Raw genomic sequence first — 18,891 nt, forward strand, 5'->3', positions numbered from 1 at the left:
GTCTCAAGAGGGGAGACAGAAGGGAGAGTGGGAGGAAATTCTGGAACTCAAAAATATCTTTACATGTAATTGGAAAAATAGTTAAAATAAATAATTTTTTTTAAAAATAATATCAATTAGATTTTACACAGGGATGTTTACTTTGAAGATACAGCAAGCAGAAAAGAACAATAATCCCAAACCCCCTTAATCTCTAGAAGGGAGCACAGTCTTCCCTATATCATCTTGGTTGCAGGAGAATGGGCTCAAACATAATGCAGTTTCTATGTAGCCATTCATTCCTACCAAGTTCACATTCAAATGTGGCATAAAAGCTGTATGAGTCTGAGCCCCAGATAATGCTAGGCTGGGATCTTTAAGGTCTTTTTTCAGAACCTGGATGCTGGACCCACTGGCCAAAAACTTGGCATGTCTTTCACTCCTGGATCTTCTTGTTATCACTCTCTTGACTTTTTCAAGCTCACAAGGATGGACTATGCACTCTTGTTTCATGCTGGCTCTGAGGAATGAAGGGCCAGATGCACAAGCCCTCAGAAGCCAGCTAAACCTTCTTCTACAGTATTAGCAAGTCCATAAAATACATAATCACAGATAATGACAACACCTGATTTTTAAATGCACCCCAGTTCTGATTCATAACCCAGAGAGGTTCATCTCTACCATGTGGCATCAGATGTAGTTACAGAATTTCACCATTTGCTCTAAATCTTTTCAAAGCATTTCCTTTCCATATCATGATGCTTTTCAGAAATCAGGCTATCTCAGCCTCTTCAAAATGTGGAATTGCCCCTTTTGTTCTGATTCTTCTTTTGTAACATGACTAATGCAGAATTATGTCCAATGTGATTATACATATATAAACCTATATCAGATTGCTTTCTATCTTAGGGAGGGGGGAGGGAAAGAGGGATTGGAAAAATCCTGCAACCAAAACTCTTATGAAAACAAAATGTTGAAAACTATCTTTACATGTAACTGGAAAATAATAAAATACTTTTATGACATAAAAAAAGGTATTGGGGGGCAGCTAGGTGGCGCAGTGGATAAGCACCGGCCCCTGGATTCAGAAGTACCCTGAGTTCAAATCCGGCCTCGGACACTTGACACTTACTAGCTGTGTGACCCTGGCAAGTCACTTAACCCCCATTGCCCCGCAAAAAAAATTTAAAAAAATCTAAAAAAAAAAGGTATTGGGGCAGCTAGGTGGAACAGTGGATAAAGCACTGGCCCTGGATTCAGAAGTACCTGAGTTCAAATCAGCCTCAGACACTTGACACTTCCTAGCTGTGTGACCCTGGGCAAGTCACTTAACCCCCATTGCCCCACCAAAAAAAAAAAAGGGTATATAAGCAAAGGAGGGCCTCCACTGATTCAAGTTTGGCTTGATTCATCTTTGTTTACGAGAGAAAACCAAATGACTATCACTTCATTAATTAATCTGTTAGCTACAATTAATAAAATTGACTATTATTTACCCAGAAAAAAGCCAAAATGTGGAATTGCATCCTTCTCCCCCCTCCCCCCCACTGCTACATATGTACAATCTAAAACTGTATGATCCTTCTAACCATTTGCTTCCTTTGATGTCCCCCTGCCACTATCCTGAGTCCTGAAAACCATAGTTTTCATCCCAGGTGACTAGCTACTGGTGATAAATCAATCTGGACTAAATTAAGCAGGTCCTCAAAAACAGAGATATGATCTTTTGCCAGCACCATATTTGAAGCCCTTACAGCATAGGAGAATTTATGAAATTTTGAATTCCACTGTAAATATTTGGGCAGCCAGAAAACCCTCCACGTTAGAAATGAGGAATTGAAGTAGGATTTTATTAGGAGATGTGGGGTCAGGAAAGAGAGAAATGATAGTCATATTTTATTCTTCTCTGACCAGAACACATTTGGAGTGTTGTGTTCAGTTCTAGACCACCACATATAGGAAGGATACTTACAAGCTGAAGTATGTCCAGAGGAGACTGGCCAGGCTGTTGAGAAGAATGAAAATCATTCCATGGGTGATGAATTCAAGTAAGTGGGGGTGGTTCTGGGGGTAGAGCCAAGATGGCAGAGATGAGCCAGGAAGTTGCCTGAGTTCTCCCATGTTTCCCTCAAAAAACAACGTTAAATCAAGCCTCTAAACGGATTCTGGAACCACAGAACCTATAAAAAGACAGAGAGACGCAATCTTCTTACTTGAGATAATTTAGAAAACTTCAGGAAAGGTCTGTCTCACTTGGGCGAAAGGGGAGGGTGGATTGCATGGCACAGAGCTTGACACAGCCCCAAAAACAAAAACTCAGCCCAGCAGAGAGAGGCACTGTGTGGACGGGGTCTGGGGCAGGTCAGCCAGGAGGCTTCTGGACACAGCATAAATAAGTCGCTGAGCCCCCCTTGGTCTAGCTGAGAAGACTGGTGGCACAACAGGCCATTTGTGAGACCTGCCAACCCCCTGGCTGGAGGGCAAACTGCCAGCTAGAGAACCACCCAAAGGACAGGCACGACCTAACCAAGCCATTCCATCACAGGGAGCAAGACCAGGGCAGTGAGTGAAACCAAAAAGCCACAGAGGCCCTCAGAAACAGCCAGTGACCTGGCCCCCTATCCCTGAGCACAAGACGCTTGCAACAGTGACCCCTATGCCCCAAGAGCAGATCTCAACTTTATAAGTTTAAAAATAGGCTAGAATATGAGTAAGAAACAAAAAAAGGACCCTTACCATTTGACAGCTTCTATAGTGAAAGGAACGACCAAAACACAGACTCAGATGAGCTAATTAAATGCCTACAAGTGAAGCCTCAAGTGGGAAGATGATCTTGTCTCAAAACCAAAAACCCTTCTTGAAAGAGCTCAAAAAGGCATTTAAAAACTAAATGAGAGAGGTAGAAGAAAAAATGGAAAAAGTAATGAGAGAAATGAGAGTACACGAAAAAAGAAGCACAAAAATTGATAAAGAAACCAATTCCCTTAAAAAATACAATGGGAGAGATGGGAGAAAAAAAATTGTCCAAATGGGAGAAAAAAAATGTCCAAATGGAAAAGGAGGTGCAAAAGTTTACTGAGGAAAATAATGCCTTAAAAATTAAAATTGGGCAGATGGAAGTTAATGACTCCATGAGACACCAAGAATCTGTAAGCAGAATCAAAAGACTGAAAAAAATAGAAGACAATGTCAAGTAAGTGGGGGCATGCACCCTGGAAGAGATATGATTTAGAAGGAACATGATAGCCCTTCTTTTGCTTGGCCCCAGAGAACAGACTAAAAGCAAATAAGTAGAAATTTCAGAGACAGATTTTAGCTTGACATAAGAAAAAACATCCTAACAATCAGAGCTGTCCAAAAGAGAATATTATTTTCATTGAGAAATAGTGATTTTTCCCATCAGAGGTGGATTTCAAGTAGGAGCAAACATTCTTTACACTTCTCATTCTTTTAGAAAAAAAATTAATTAGAAGCCAGAAAATCATTAATAAACATTATTATTTCAAAAGAAAAATAAGAACCAAAATGAAGATTGTATATGAAACTGTGACACTATTACATGCAGCTTATCATGTCTATCATTCTTCTTTTCTCAAAAGTTGATGCTTTCCAAAACTCCAACCTTTCAGAAGACTAATAGCGATTAGAGTCCTAGCAGTGCTCCTCTACTCCTGGGATGTTTTGGTTTTGTTGGATGTCCCTGACAAGCTGTCCATGTCTAATTCCAAGCATTGGATAGGTGGTTAGTTGTTCCTGACTATTCCCAAACATTAGCAACAAGTTTTCTCTAAACAGTTCTGTGGGTAAGTGTTGTTATTATAATATTTATAATAAAGTCAGTTGGTATGGTTGCAGTGAATGAAGGGCTGGGCTGGGGGCATGAAGGCTTGAGCTCAAATGCAGCCTCAGACATTTCTTAGCTATATGCCCTTGGGCAAGTTACTTAACCTCTGTCTGCCTCAATTTCCTCATCTGTAAAATAGATGCAATAACAGTATCTACCGCACAAGATTGTAAAGACCAAATGATCTGCTTTGTGCAATATGAATATAGGAATATCCCTACATAATAGGTGCTTAATAAATGCTTTTTGTCCTCCAATGCACCACTTAAAGGTGAAGGCAAAGCCCAACATCCAATTTACATTATACACCAAAGAGGTTTTTGAAAGATATAGTATAGTTACCTAGGAGGGATAGTGAGTATTTTGAGAAGCAGATGGCACTTCATCAAGGTGATTCAGATGAGAAGCATGCTTCTCGGGTCTCTAGTGTTCCTATTCTTATGCAGCCACAGGACAAATCTTTGCTTGCAGCACAATTAGAGGCTGAAATTATTCTTGTCTAAGTAGAGAAAATATTAGCTTGTCACATTATTTATCATCCAAGTCTTGTTTCATAATAAGCATCCAAGGGTTAGAAGTAGTTAATGGGCTAAGGGATACATAGCTGAGATTGTGACACAGTCTGTATGAATTACATGATTGATCTTCTTGATAACCTCAGCCTTGGTATACCATTCAACTACCTCTGAAGCTTTAGAAACATGTTAGTTGTTCATTGGAATCAAGGTCTTATAATTAGCCTAAGGATGAAATCTATTTAGTGAGCATGCCCTGCAAACTGTTATCTCTTGGTTGGGAGCATCCCCAGTATAGGTGGTAATAAATATTTTGAGTATGTCTTAGGAAGATGTTATGGTTGGATCTTATGGTTGCCACAGTTTGTAGTTCAGGGGTAGGAACAAAGTGCATTCAGATTTTCTCATAAGTTATAAGGAGAAAACTTGTTGAGCTTTTGGCATGCAACATAATGGTTTCAAAAGCTTTCAAAGAAAACTGTGAAACTCAACATTCAAGCAAATATGATTACAATAAACTCTACTCAATACAATGTTTCTGAATGAAGTTTCCATTCAATATACAATAACATATGTCTCACTTGTTCCACTATATTCAGGCCAAGCCAACTCCAGATATGCTTCACTTTACTGCCTGGCCTTCTCCCTAAGAATTGCCTTGCTACCATATATACCCTACCCCACTCCACTTCCTCACTTGACAGTAATTGAACCATAATAAAAAAACAAAACCCTGCTATTACTACTGAAAAGGGTGTCAATTTACTCTCCTGAAGCTCCACTCACCATTGCTATGTAACATATTGTAGTAATTACCTTATTTTAAGCATATGGATAATAGTTATGCCTAAAGAGCCATATGATTCCCACCTTTTCATCTTTCGGGAGTTTGTTTTAGATGAAAAGTTACATAATTCCTCTAAGTATCAGGTAAGAAACTTTCTAACATTCCAAACACAGTGTCAGTGGGCTCATATCTCCACCCACATTGGCACGAATCCATAGGCACATAATCCTGTGATTGCTTCTCCTTTGTTATATCAATTCTGACTTTTCTTATGTGAAGGACTGTTAGAGAAGCTGAGACCATGTGAGCTTCAAAAGTCCGAAGACCAAGATGTCAGGGGTTTGGATGCTGGAGACTATACTTAGAGTCAACAGGCAACTAAATTCCAGACCATCAGCAGAGCACTAAGAAGAAATCAGACCCCATTCCCGCAAGGTCAAGTCAAGATGCCAGCCCCTATAAGAAGAAGATATCATACCATTGGCTGCTGCATTTGAAAGTGAACATGGTTAGAGTTAATGCCTTGTAGTAACTGCTTTAAGTTTTGAGCCCACTCTTCCAGGGACTGAGTTGGTATAAGGGGAGAGTCTCCTAATGGTCCACAAAGATATGTTAAAACTTCTGGTTGTACTATATCTTCTCAGTAAATATCCCTTTGTAAAGCCTACTCGATGATAATTGGCTAATCATTTTGGAGGAACTAATCAACTGCATTAAATAATATATTGGGGAGAGGTTGACATTCAAAATTTATATTGGGGGGAACATGCCAGAATTGGGAAAGGAGTTCAAGCTAACAGACATGAGTGGGGAGAGAATTACCATACCCTTAAGGTAAACCCAAGAAAACATGAGGGAAGATTTAACAGTCTTGTTCTGTGGTCCCTGACACATCACTGTGAGTTGGGATAAGGATCCCAAAAGTTTATATGAACTGCAAAATAACATAAAAGGAAATTATAAAAGAAAAAAAGAGAAGAGAAACTAGCCCTGTCAGACTTCAAATTATTCTGTAAAATGTTTATGATCAGATTATAGTCTAGAGTGATTATTTCCCAATTTAGATTTACTGGGTAAAAGGTAGAAAAAGTAAAAGAGGAGCCAAGATGGGAGGAGGAGAGGCTGTGACTCCCACAAGCTCCAGATAAACCCATCAATTCACACCCAAATATGTGGTAAAAAATCAAAACCCAGAACAGCCTAATGCACATAAGAACAGAGTAAGACTAGTTCTCCGCAAAAGAGGGCAATTCTGATCACCTACTGATCAGGCTGAACAGCTCAGCGCACCGTCTGGACCCAGCCAGGGACACTGCTTCCAGCACATGTCAGAGTCTTCAGCACCAGCAGCTTCTGAGGCTCAGATTACGGGACTGGTGAGGGGGTTCAGCGGTAGGCCGGGGTAAAGTGGAGGCAGTATCTACTGACGTTGGGGCAAAGTGCCCTGGGTCTGAACCAGTGGGCTGAATCGAGTGGTGGTGGCCCAGTGGGGAGGGGGTAAAAGCACGCCAAGCTTCGACCATAGAGAATCAGAGTTCAATCAGACTTCCATTTCCAGGTCAAAGAGAAAGTGGCTGTGATTACTCACAAGCCAGCAGGCTGAGAAGAAGCCCAATCACCCCCTGGGCCACGCTGTAGCACACACAGTGTGTCCTGGAAGCAGCGCTACACTTTAAGGAGTAAAAAGCCAAGAAATAGTAAGCCAGGATGAGTAGGCAGAGAAAGCAGAAGACCATCGAAAAACTTCTTTGGGGAAAGGTAGACCACAATACAAACTCAGAAGAAGATAAATAATAGGGTCAAAGCTCCAACATCCAAAGCTTCCAAGAAAAACATGAACTGGTCTCAAGCCATGGAAGCTCTCAAAATGGGACTTTGAAGAGAAAGTAGGAGAAATCAAAAGAAGATGTAGAGAAAGAGAGGAAGGAATGGAAAGAGAAATGAGAGCAATCAATGCAAGAGAGTCATGAGAAAAAAGTCAACAGTTTGAAAAACCAAAAGGAAAAGGAGATTAGAAAACTGTCTGCTGAAAATAATTGCCTAAGAATTAGGATTGAACAAATGGAAGCTAGTGACCTTATGAGAAACCAAGACACAGTAAAGCAAATCCAATTGAATGAAAAAATGGAGGGCAATGTGAAATATCTCCTTGCAAAAACAGCTGACCTAGAAAATAAATCTAGGAAAGATAATTTGAAAATCACTGGACTACCTGAAAACCATGACCAAAACAAGAGCTTAGACACCATCCTCCAAGAGATTGTGAGGGAAAATTGCCAGGATATTCTAGAAGCAGAAACTAAAATAGAAACTGTAAGAATCACCGATCACCTCCTGAAAGAGATCCCAAAAGGAAAACCCCCAGGAATATTATAGCCAAATTCCAGAACTCCCAGGTCAAGGAGAAAATATTGCAAGCAGCTAGAAAAAGGGAATTTAAATACTGTGGAGCTCCAATAAGGATAAAGCAAGATCTAGCAGCTCCTACATTAAAGGACCAGAGGGCATGGAATATGATATTCCAGAGGGCAAAGGAACTGGGACTACAGCCAAAATCAGGTACCAAGCAAACTAAGCATCATCTTTCAGAGGAAAACATGGAATTTCAAGGAGAAAGAAGACTTTCAGGCATTTGTTATGAAAAGACCTGAACTGAATAGAAAATTTGACTTTCAAGTACAAGACCCTGGAGAAAGCATAAAAAGATAAACAGGAAAAAGACTTCATGAGGATATTAAAAGATCAAACTATTTATATTCCTACATGGGAAGATAATACTTCAAGCTCATAAGAACTATCTCAGTAAGGATTTAACAGAGGACCACAGGTCTGAACTGAATATGAAGAGATGTTATATTTTGTTCTTTGTGGGGTGTCTTATGTCTGGGGACAGATTTGGGCTTGGGGCCTCCTGGGTCCAGGGCTGGTGCATTGTCCACTGTGCCACCTAACTACCCATAATGACATCCTTAAAATAGGGTTGAGGTGTAGGAGAAAATAGACTGGGGGAGGGGGAAGGGAGAGATGGTCTGGGGAAAGGTTGTTCACATGAAGGAAACAAGAAAAAAGCTTATGGAGGGGAGGGGAAGAGGGGGAAGGAATTGGGGAGTCATCAGAATTGACTCAAAGAAGGACTAACATACATACTCAAGTGGGTATAGTAATATATTTTGCCCTGAGGGAGGGGAGGGAGATAGAGAGGGGAGAGGGGAAGGAGAGAAGGGCAGATTGGGGGAGAGAGAAGTAAAAAGCAAAATACTTTTGAGGAAGGTAAAGATGTTCTGCATAATGGCACAAGTATGACATATTGAATTGCTTGATTTCATAGGGAGAGTTGAGGGAGAGAGGGAGGAAGAAATTTGCAATATAGAATTAGCTCAAAGACCTTAAACTCATCAGAGTTGGCTCATGGAGGGAATAACATTCACACCCAGTTGGGAGGAGTAATCTATTTAACCCTACAGGAAAGTACTGAGGGGAAGAGGATAAGGAAGGAAGGGTGAAAAAAAAGGGAGTGTGCAGAGTAGGGGAGGGGACAGTCAGAAGTAAAACACTTTTGAGGAGGAATAGTTTAAAAGAAGATAGAAAATAGAGTAAATATCATGAGAAGGGGATAGGATGGAGGGAAATAGTTATGATGATTGAATATAATGGCAAAACATATGGTACCTACTTTGCTGGGCTAATATGAAGAAAATTCTTTGTCAAGTTTAAGGTACTTTATTTAGGTTATGATGAACAGGATACTATCAGAAAAACCTGGAAAGACCTACATGAACTGAAGCAGAGGGAAATGTACTGTATACAAAATAACAGCAATAGTGTAAGATGATCTGCTGGGAAGCATGTGGTTATTTTCAGCAAGGCAATGGTCCAATATAACCCTGAAGGAACTTATGAAAATGGCAACCCATCTACAGAGAAAGAAGTGATAGTATCTGAAAATAGATGGAAACAAATTTTTCCTTTTCTTTTCTTTTCTTTTCTTTTTTTTTGGTGAGGCAGTTGGGGTTGGGTGGCTTGCCCGGGGTCGCATGGCTGGTGGAGTGTTGGGTGTCTGAGGCTGGATTTGGACTCTGGTGCTCCTGGTTCCAGGGCCGGTGCTCTGTCCACTGTGCCACCTAGCTGCCCCTAGAAACACATTTTAAAAAAAAATTTTTTTTTTCTCTTTGACAATTCCTCAGTCTGAAGTTTTGGGAGTTTTTTTGGACAGTTTTCTCTCACAACCCAGCTAATGTGAGAATGTTTTCCATGACTACTCATGTATAACTTATTTTGAAATGCTTGAGTTCTAGTGGGTGGGGGATGGGAATGGAGGAGGAAGAGAAGTTGGAACACAATTTTTTTTAATTGATGTTAAAATTTGTTTTTACATATATTTTGGAAAATAAAATTCTATTCAATCAAAAAAAAAAGAAAGAATGTATCCCTGTATAAAATGGGGACTTAGCAAGCAGGTAAAGATCCTGAAAAATAAAATAAAATTGAGTGAAAGTCTTGTTGAATCCAAAAAAAAAAAAAGAAAGAAAAGAAAAAGTAAAAGAATAGAAAAGGCAATGCAGTATTATAATCAGCTAAATGTTAAATGAGTGCTTGAAATCGAAATGAAGATTACAAAGCAATGAGAAAGGTAATCATTATCATAAGGGCTAAATGGAAATTTAGTCTAAATTAAGAGAAGCATAGGATTGAAAACTAGAAAGGTGATTGTTCCATTGGATTCTGCCTTGTTCAGATATGGAATAACATGTTCAACCCTGGACAAAACATTTTAAGAAAACATGGAAAATTTGGATAATATCAATAAGAGGATAAACAAGATGGAAATTAATCAACAAAATTTTATTAAACACTTAGAATATGCTAGGTACTCAGCTATAACCAGGAATACAAAGAAAAGCAAAAAGATACTCCATGCCATCCAGGAGTTCACATTTTACTGGGCAAGACACCATGTAAATAACTTTGTTGTTGTTCATTCACGTTCAACTCTTCATAATCCCATTGGGGTTTTCTTGGCAAAGTTACTGGAGTGATTTGCCATTTCCTTCTCCAGCTCATATTATGAATGAGGAACTGAGACACTGTTAAATGACTTGCCCAGAGTCACACAGCTAGTAAGTGTCTGAGGCTGGATTTGAGCTCACAAAGATGAACCTTTCTGATCCCAAGACCTGTGCCCTTTCCACTCCACCACCTAGCTGCCCTTTAAATAGCTTGGTACATACAAATTATAGATAGAATAGGTGGAAGGTAGTCTCAGAGAGAAAGCTACTATTAGCTTGAGAGGCCAGAAAAGGCTTCTTGCAGAAAGTGGGATTCAAGTTCTCTTGAGTAAAGCCTGGAAAACTAAGTAGCAGAGGTGGGGGAGCAAAGAATCCCAGGCATGTGAGATAGGCAGTGGAAAGACACAGAAGATGGAGTGTCATGTGTGGGGAAAGGCAGATAGTCCAGTGGAGCTAGATTGGAAACTGCATAGATGGGAGGAAAGTATAAGACTTAAAAAGGTAAGAAGGAGCCAGTTTAAGGAGGTCCTTTTTAAATAAAATTATAATTTTATTGTTATCTTTTGTTTTCATATGACCTAATTTTTTCCAGTATCCCTCCCTCTCAGGCTTTCCCAAGAGTTTTCCCATGTAAAAAAGAATGTATTTATGAAGGCATATACAACCATAAATCAGTCCTTGATAAAAGAAAAGTCCTCATCTAACCCAAAATATTTAAAGCAGCACTTTTATGGTAAGAAGTACTAGAAATAAAGTAGATGCCCAGTGATTGAAGAATGACTAAACAAATTGTGACACAGAAAACAACAAATACGATGAATACAGAAACATGGAAGAAATTTACATGATCCAATGCAGAATGAGGCAAGCCAAGCCAAGAAAAATAGACACAATAAATAAAAACAATTTAATGAAAAAGAATAACACCATAACACAATTCAAAATGAGTGCTGTAAGATTACAGAGAATAATCATAGCCCCAATGAAGAGCTATGAGAAGACACCTCTCCCTACTCTTTTGCAGAGGTTGAAGGTTCATGGGTGTTGAACATTGCATGTATTTTCAGATCTTTCTGATGAACATTTAAACTCACAAATTTAACCTATTAAAATATCCCCTTTCTAAAGCAATCGATTGATATGACTCATCTAACAATTATATCAGTAGAATATTAGCTCCTTATAGGCAAAGACAGTTTCATTTTTGTCTTTGTATCCCCAAACCTAGTACAGTGCCTAACATGGGATATGTAAAATACTTCTTGTATTGAGAAGAATTCATAAAAATAGTGTTTCCTACCCTTCAGCTTTTTCAGGGCACCTTTTACTTCAATTGTTCCTTAGACTGTAGATCAGAGGGTTCAACATGGGGATCATTACAGTGTAGAAAACTGACACCACTTTATTCTCATATGTTGAGTAGCTAGACTTAGGCATCACATAATGAATGTAGTGGTCCCGTAGAACAGGGTGACTGCTGTGAGGTGGGAGGTGCAAATTGAAAAAGCTTTGGATCTCCCCTCACTGGAGCTTATCTTCAGGACAGAGAAGAGGATGTATGCATAAGAGATTATAATTGGCACTGTGATCATAATTACTGACCCAACAGAGGCAGCAGGGAGAATTTCAGCAAGATCATCTTGAGAGTAGGAAAGTTCCAAAAGTGGTGAATAATCACAGAAAAAGTGATTGATTTTATTGGGTTCACAGAAGGAACGATTCAATAAGCAACCAGTAAAAAGTCCAAGCATTCACACAACCACCCCACATAAGATATGATGAGTAACAGAGAGCAGACTCTAGTTGACATGTTGGTGGAGTAGAGTAGGGGGCTACAGATGGCTACATACCAATCATAGGCCAACACAGCCAGCAAGAAGCTCTCAGTTGTCCCAAAGGTGGCTGTAAAACAAAATTGGGCCATACAACCTCCAAGAGGTATTAATATTATGTCCCCAAGGTAGTTCATGAGCATGAGAGGTGTGACAGATGAAGAAAATTCAATATCTACAAAAGTCGCGTGGCTGAGGAAAAGGTACATTGGAGTGTGAAGTTGGGAGCTATTCTGATTAATATGATTATGCTAAGGTTCCCAACTAAGGTGACTGCATAGACACCCAGGAATATCACAAAGAGGATGACACGAAGGACTGGATCATCTGTTAACTCCACAATAATGAATTCAGTCACAGCAGTGCAGTTATTACCAGACATCTGTCTTGGAAAGAGTACCTATCAGACAGAAGAAAAGGAGATTAAAATAGAATATAAGACTAAGTTTTAGACATGTCTTTTAATGTATTCAGGAATTATTCACTGGCCACCTCCTACATGCCCATTCAATTGTCTCACTTCCAATACTTTGCTCTTCTATGCCATGGTAGGATCCTTAAAAGGAAAAGTAGAGATGAAAAAAATTGGTTCCCTCCATGTTTTCCCTGTGTTCAAACAATACTGTATGATCTGCCCTTTTTGCCAACATTGCCTTTTTCCAAAGTGTAAATACTGTTCTGCCAAGTAATCATCATGTTAATCCCTTCCAAAGAAACGAAAGTTGCCTTTTGATCAATGACATCTTACAAGGCCACCTCTTCACAATGAATATAGTATCCACTTCAAGCTAATTGACCATGAGAAAATGTCTCAGTTTCCAAAATGATCCTTGTACTTTAAAATCATAAAAGAATGAAAAATGAAGAATCTGGGTTCTAAATATTTTCATTTTACTTTGCTCCTATAACTTGGAATTATTACCAAAGGTCTATCGTATACTAGATATCACAGCCCTGAAGGACTGTAGGAAATTCCTATGGGGAAACTGCTGGTTATAGAAAAAACAATGAAAGCACTTGCTCAAACTGCTGTAACCATATACTGCTTGCAGACTGCTTCCCTTCAATTGGGAATGGCTAAGAAAACTGTGGTATAAAAATGTAGTAAAAATGATTGTGCCATAAGAAGTGATGAAGATGACAGCTTTAGAGTAATATGGGATCACTTTTATTAACTGATGCAAAGTGACCTAAGAACTAGAGAACAATTTCTGTGATGATCACAATAATTATATGAGGGGAAACAACTTTGAAAGACCTTAGAATTCAGACCAGTATAACCGATGAATCAAGCCTTCAAAAGACTGATTAGGAAATAATATACACCACTTCTTGGCAAAAGAGGTAATGGACTAGAGGTACAATATGAGACATGCATTCTCAGATATGGTCAGTCAGTTGATTTGTTTTCCTTGGGGGAAAATGTATGTATGTATGTATGTTGCATGTATGCATGCATGTATGTGAGTGTGTGTGTGTGTGTCTTACAAGAAAATGCCTCCACTATGAGTGGGTAGAGATAGCTCAATGAGTAGTGCTAGACATGGGGGAAGGGAAGGAAAAACAACAAAATATATGAAAAATGCACAAAAGAAAAAGGGAAGTACAGAAGATACAAACTGAAAAATTATTTCCATTCTGTAAACTTTACATTTATATACACTTCTTTTAAAAACAAACTATATTGAAATGTTTGCTTTTGTTGATCCTTCTTAATAAATAAAATAAATTGTCTTAAATATTACTTCTTCCTGCAATGTTCTTATTGCTCCCAATTCTAAACTCATTTTTCTTCTCTTCTAAGTCCAGTAAGAAAGAATAAAAAAATACTGAAATACTGTTCAGCTCAGAGAAACATTTGATTATAACATTCATTTTTGGGTCTATGGTCTAACTCTTAAGCATCTGACCACAAAAATATGGTAGAGTGCTGAGTCCCATTTTTCAACACCTCTACTTCACCCTTCCCTCTCAAGAGAGGGTGTTAACATCCTACTTTTCTGACAAAAGAAAGGCTATTCCTGTGGACTCCCTTTTCCTTCCTGTTCTATAACTTCAGAACTCCTCAATATTAGCTCCTATTATCTTTTCAACAATCTCTGAAAAAGAAATAGCCTTTTCTCAAGGGCCAACGCCTCTATTTGTTCAATTGACCCTTTCCCTCATATGTCCACCTGAAGCTTTTCCATTGAAAACTTCCTTTTGATCTTTAATATTCTTATCTATGGATTCCTTCCCTTATGCCTACAAATGGGCTTAGATCTGAACCATCCTTTAAAAACCTTAATTTGACCTTGATATTCTTACATGTCATATTATATCTCTTCTCTTTTCCAGTCAGCTCTTGGGGCTGGGGGTGGAGGGGAGAGGGGGAGAGATGTACCTTCATTCAGTCCAGTCCCCCTTCTTATACTCACTTATTAAACTCGCTGTGGTATTGATTCTGACTTCAACTTCTACATTCACAACATATATCACATCTTCTCTTATGTCCACTCATAGTTACCTCCCTAACTCAGGTTTACATCTCTTCTCACTTAGACTATTGCAAAAGGCCTCTTAATTGGAAAGTCAGTCTCTATGTCCTCTAAACTATCCTCTAAAAAACTACAGAAAAGTTCTTCCCTAAAGTAAATGGCTGACCATGTCACTTGTTTACTCAAGCCTTGAAACAGATCCTTTATTACCTTAAGGACAAAATAATAATAATTCCTCAGCTAGATATTATATACTCCTGTACTAACTGAATCCAGCCTTCTTCTCAGATTTATTTCACTTTACTCTCAGCCATGTACTCTATATTCCAGCCAACTGGACTGTTCTCTGATCCCCAGACTCAGAATTCTACCCCTACCTCTGTCTCCTCTGTACGGGCCATCCCATGCTTAGAATGCCTATTTCACCTCTACTACTTAGAATCTCAAGATTCTTTCATGTCTCAGCTAGTGGGTCATCATTTACAGGAATCATAGTTTCTAAAACTCTGTCCCTCCACAACTTATCTTGTATTTACTTATCTGTGTAAATACCCTTCTTCTCCAATGTAAGCTCCCTGAGAGTAAGGACTGTTTTGCATTTTTTCTAGTTGTATTGCCAGTGCCTAGCACAGGGCCCTGTGCATAATGAGTACCTGAAAATACTAGATGAATTGAAGGCAACCACTCACTTTTGAAAACCTCAAGTCTCATTTATATTGGTAACATAATCATAATAACCACATAACAGGAATACTAATAAATCAATGCCACAATTTAACTTTCATATGTTAACAATTCTGAGAAGAAAATACTGTTATCTTCATTTTACAGATGAGGTAACTGAGGATCACAGATGTTCAGTCACACACAATTTCAGACAGAGCAAATTAGAGTTAGATCTTGAATTTAACTGCAGGTCTCTTGATTTCAAGTTCAATTCTCTGTTACATCAACCAGTAATTATGTCAGTGAAATCCTCACCCCAAAGTCTCAATTGAGAAGGAGGAGAAATGCACCTATGCATACACATGTATCTTTATATAAAGTATCCTTACCCTAACCATGTTCTATCAAGTATTTATAGTTGTAGTGTTGTTTCAGGACATGTTTCAGGACCCTGTTAGATTGGAATTTACTTACTAGCATGTTGTAAAAATGCTCCATATATATATACCTCACTTCCCACATCTTAGATTTTATATGGCACTATAAAGGACCAGGAACATGAAGACCTAAGTCAGAAATGAATCCATGAGAGAAAAGAGGAGAGAGGGCATTAAAACTCCACGTAAAACTGAAATCAATATTAAAGTCTGACATGGCAAGAGGAATAGTCAGGCCTCCCCAAAATAAACTACAAGTCAAAAATCAGTTCTAAATACTTTTATAGCAAAACCAAGAACAATGGTGCTAGTACTGATGCAAGAAGATGATTAGACCCCCAAGGAATTATCTTTGCAGGGAGGCACAATATTTATATTGGGTTTGGTAGTATTTGGTATATAAAACCCTTGAGCACCTTAACTCAAAATGTAGCCTACATCACTAAAATGCCATTTGAAATCTACTGGGATTGAGAAAATTAAAAACACAGAGATGAGTTGTCTGAGAAGTTCTCAAAATTCTCAAGGGTCTTCATTTATTTTTTCTTTGTCTATGCTAATCCAGGATTTTAGAAAATGAAACATAAGACTGGATGGCAATACAGCCAAACTAGTAAGTATCATCTGCCATGGAGCCCTTAACAATTATTATGGGATCAACATGTGGCGATTGTGGTCATGAAAATGTTCACTAGATATGAAAATTGGTCCTAGTCATCTCACCAGATTCATTTTGTTCAGGCCAGAACCCATTCTGTTTACACATATACATACTTCTATAAAACTCCAGGTGGCACAGTGGATAAAGCACTGACCCTGGATTCATGAGGACCTGAGTTCAAATCCGACCCCAGACACTGACACTTACTGGATGTGTGACCCTGGGAAAGTCACTTAACCTCATTGCCCCGCAAAAAAAGAAAGAAAGAAAGAAAGAAAGAAAAACTCAGTCTAGTAGAAACTGCAGATTCTGAAAAAAGATACTATTCCAATTGAGGAGAATCGTGCATGTCTGAAAGCAGTATTGACAATTTTTTCAAGATGCCTGGACAAAATTTCTATATGATATAGGAGGATTTATCACACATGACACCTAGATTTGGCATAAGACAATTTACATATGCTGTGGGTCGGCAAGAGTGGAAGATCATTCTTGCCTGGTCTTGCAAGGGAACATCAAGTGCTTAACTTGGTGAGATGTTTTTCTCTTGTCCCCTGGGATGCTGAGACAACAAGATTGAAAGCACTTCCCTACAAGGACCTCCAGGAGGTCAATGGGCCATGTCACAGAAGAGGGTAAAAGAAGCTAAAAATAGGTATGTTCACCATTGCTTTGTACCTCGCTGTACATTTGAATGTTCCTTTCAGTGTAATGGACAAATTAATTTAATTTAATGTTAATTGAAGAGGAGAATCAAGCCTGAGGGGAAAGCAAGATAAGGGATCCAATGTGTGGAGCCTCAAGGCAAGCAAGGTATGTTATTTGAAATACTGAAACACCTAGATAGGAACCTAAGACGACACTAGAGAAATATAAATGTTGGAAGGGCTAAGAGATGACTGTTAGCTGTGAGTGTATGGACTAACTGAGCTGAGTTCTCAAGGCTAAAGATGACTAGAGGTTTTCATTGTGTGTCATTGAGTAATCAATTGCAACTCTAGCTTAGAGTGCCATCTGGTGGCTTGCATAAGTGTATGCACATCAAGCAACTACTCCAGATATATTTTCTTAGTTGCTATAGGAAAACACTTTCCTATGAAGGCAGACAAGTGTATTCACAAGTCTTCAAAGCAGGAATTCTTCATCTTTTGTGTGTTGCATACACCTCTGGCAAGTCTGGCAAAACCAAAAGACCCCTTCTAAGAATAAGGTGAAGGAACAATATTCAAAATAGAAAGAAATGCTAAATTAACTGGAGGAATATTACTATATCTACTATATTGGTAATTTCCCTCTCTTATTATAATTACTATAATTTTCACTATGATATCAAAGAACAGTGGTAAAAATTTAGGATGACCTTATTTTACACTCTTTTTAGTGAGATGGGTTTCAGTTTCAGGAAGATATGTTTATTGTTATAAGTCAGTCTATAGGCCCCAAAGCTGATCTGGTGGAGCCTCTCACAAATGTCCTATTCTCTTTTACTTATTATTGGCTTCCAGGCACTTTAGTCCTAAGAAGTCTCTGAATAATCTTATGGATAGTTCATGGAATAAGTTTCAACCAATGTGGGCAATGGGTTCCCAGATGCTGTATATGCAGTTATAAGAAACAAATACATATTGGATATGGGAAAGCTTTCATTTTGGTCCACAGGAAAAAAAAATCAGATTTTAAAATGAATATAAAGGACCTCACAATAACCCATAAGCAATCAGCACAATTTTCTACCATATCTAGTTCTCATTAACAGTTTCTCCCACTGCCTATTTTTATTGCCCAACAAGGGAAAAACCCCCACAGGGAAATACAATACAGTTTGGAGTTGCTAGACTCCACATGTCCTTCAGTGATCACCTATTATATGACAAAAAGATCTTCTAAGGCCTTGAATTCATTTTGACTGCTACCAAGGCATCTCATCAGAAATGTACTGTCCATATGATTCATGGTAATAGCAGATGTGGTCATGGGTTGATAAGGTCATACTCTCTTCCTCTCCCCTGCTCCATATCATAAGTCCTTGCTGCTACTTCTCCCATTTCCACCAATAATAATGCTCTTCTTTCTCCAAAAGGTATACAGCTCAGGAAATTTCTCTTTATTTGAGATTACTCATGAAAGAAATCTAGATGCAAGTGCTGCCCAAGAAATCTTTCTTCTCTGAAGAGAAGATCATCTGTACTGGCATTGTCCAAAACTCCCCCTGTCAAAAAATGTGAATGAGCATATGTAGCTCCCGTGTGCTTCTCCAGGATAGTTCACCACTGCAATGCATTGCCCCAATACTTGAGGCTAGAAAGTTCAGTCTCAAGTATGTGGTTTCTGTGTTTAGAACAGGAATAATATAGAATGTGTAAAAATTCTTGAGGTCTAGAAATTTCCTTCAAAAGCCACTTGGGTAAACATATCAATCAACCAATCAATCAATTATTGTCATTCAGTCATTTCAGTCATGTCTGATTCTGTGACTCCATTTGGGGCTTTCTTGGCAAAGATAATGGAACGGTTTGCCATTTCCTTCTCCAACTCATTTTATAGATGAGGAAACTGAGGGAAATAGGGTTAAGTGACTTGCACAGGGACACACAACTAGGAAGTGTCTGAGGCCATATTTGAACTCAGAAAGATGAGTCTTACTGACTCCAGGCACAGAACTCCATCCACTGTACCACCCAGCTGCC

General features: G+C 38.7%; 1 pseudogene; it reads right to left on the minus strand.

Moving 5' to 3' along the window:
- Positions 1 to 4,208: 4,208 nt before the first annotated feature.
- On the minus strand, positions 4,209 to 12,351 carry LOC122732050 (annotated as a pseudogene).
- Between the last annotated feature and the right edge of the window lie 6,540 nt (positions 12,352 to 18,891).

Source organism: Dromiciops gliroides, chromosome 6 (assembly GCF_019393635.1).
Source record: "Dromiciops gliroides isolate mDroGli1 chromosome 6, mDroGli1.pri, whole genome shotgun sequence".
NCBI lineage: Eukaryota > Metazoa > Chordata > Mammalia > Microbiotheria > Microbiotheriidae > Dromiciops > Dromiciops gliroides.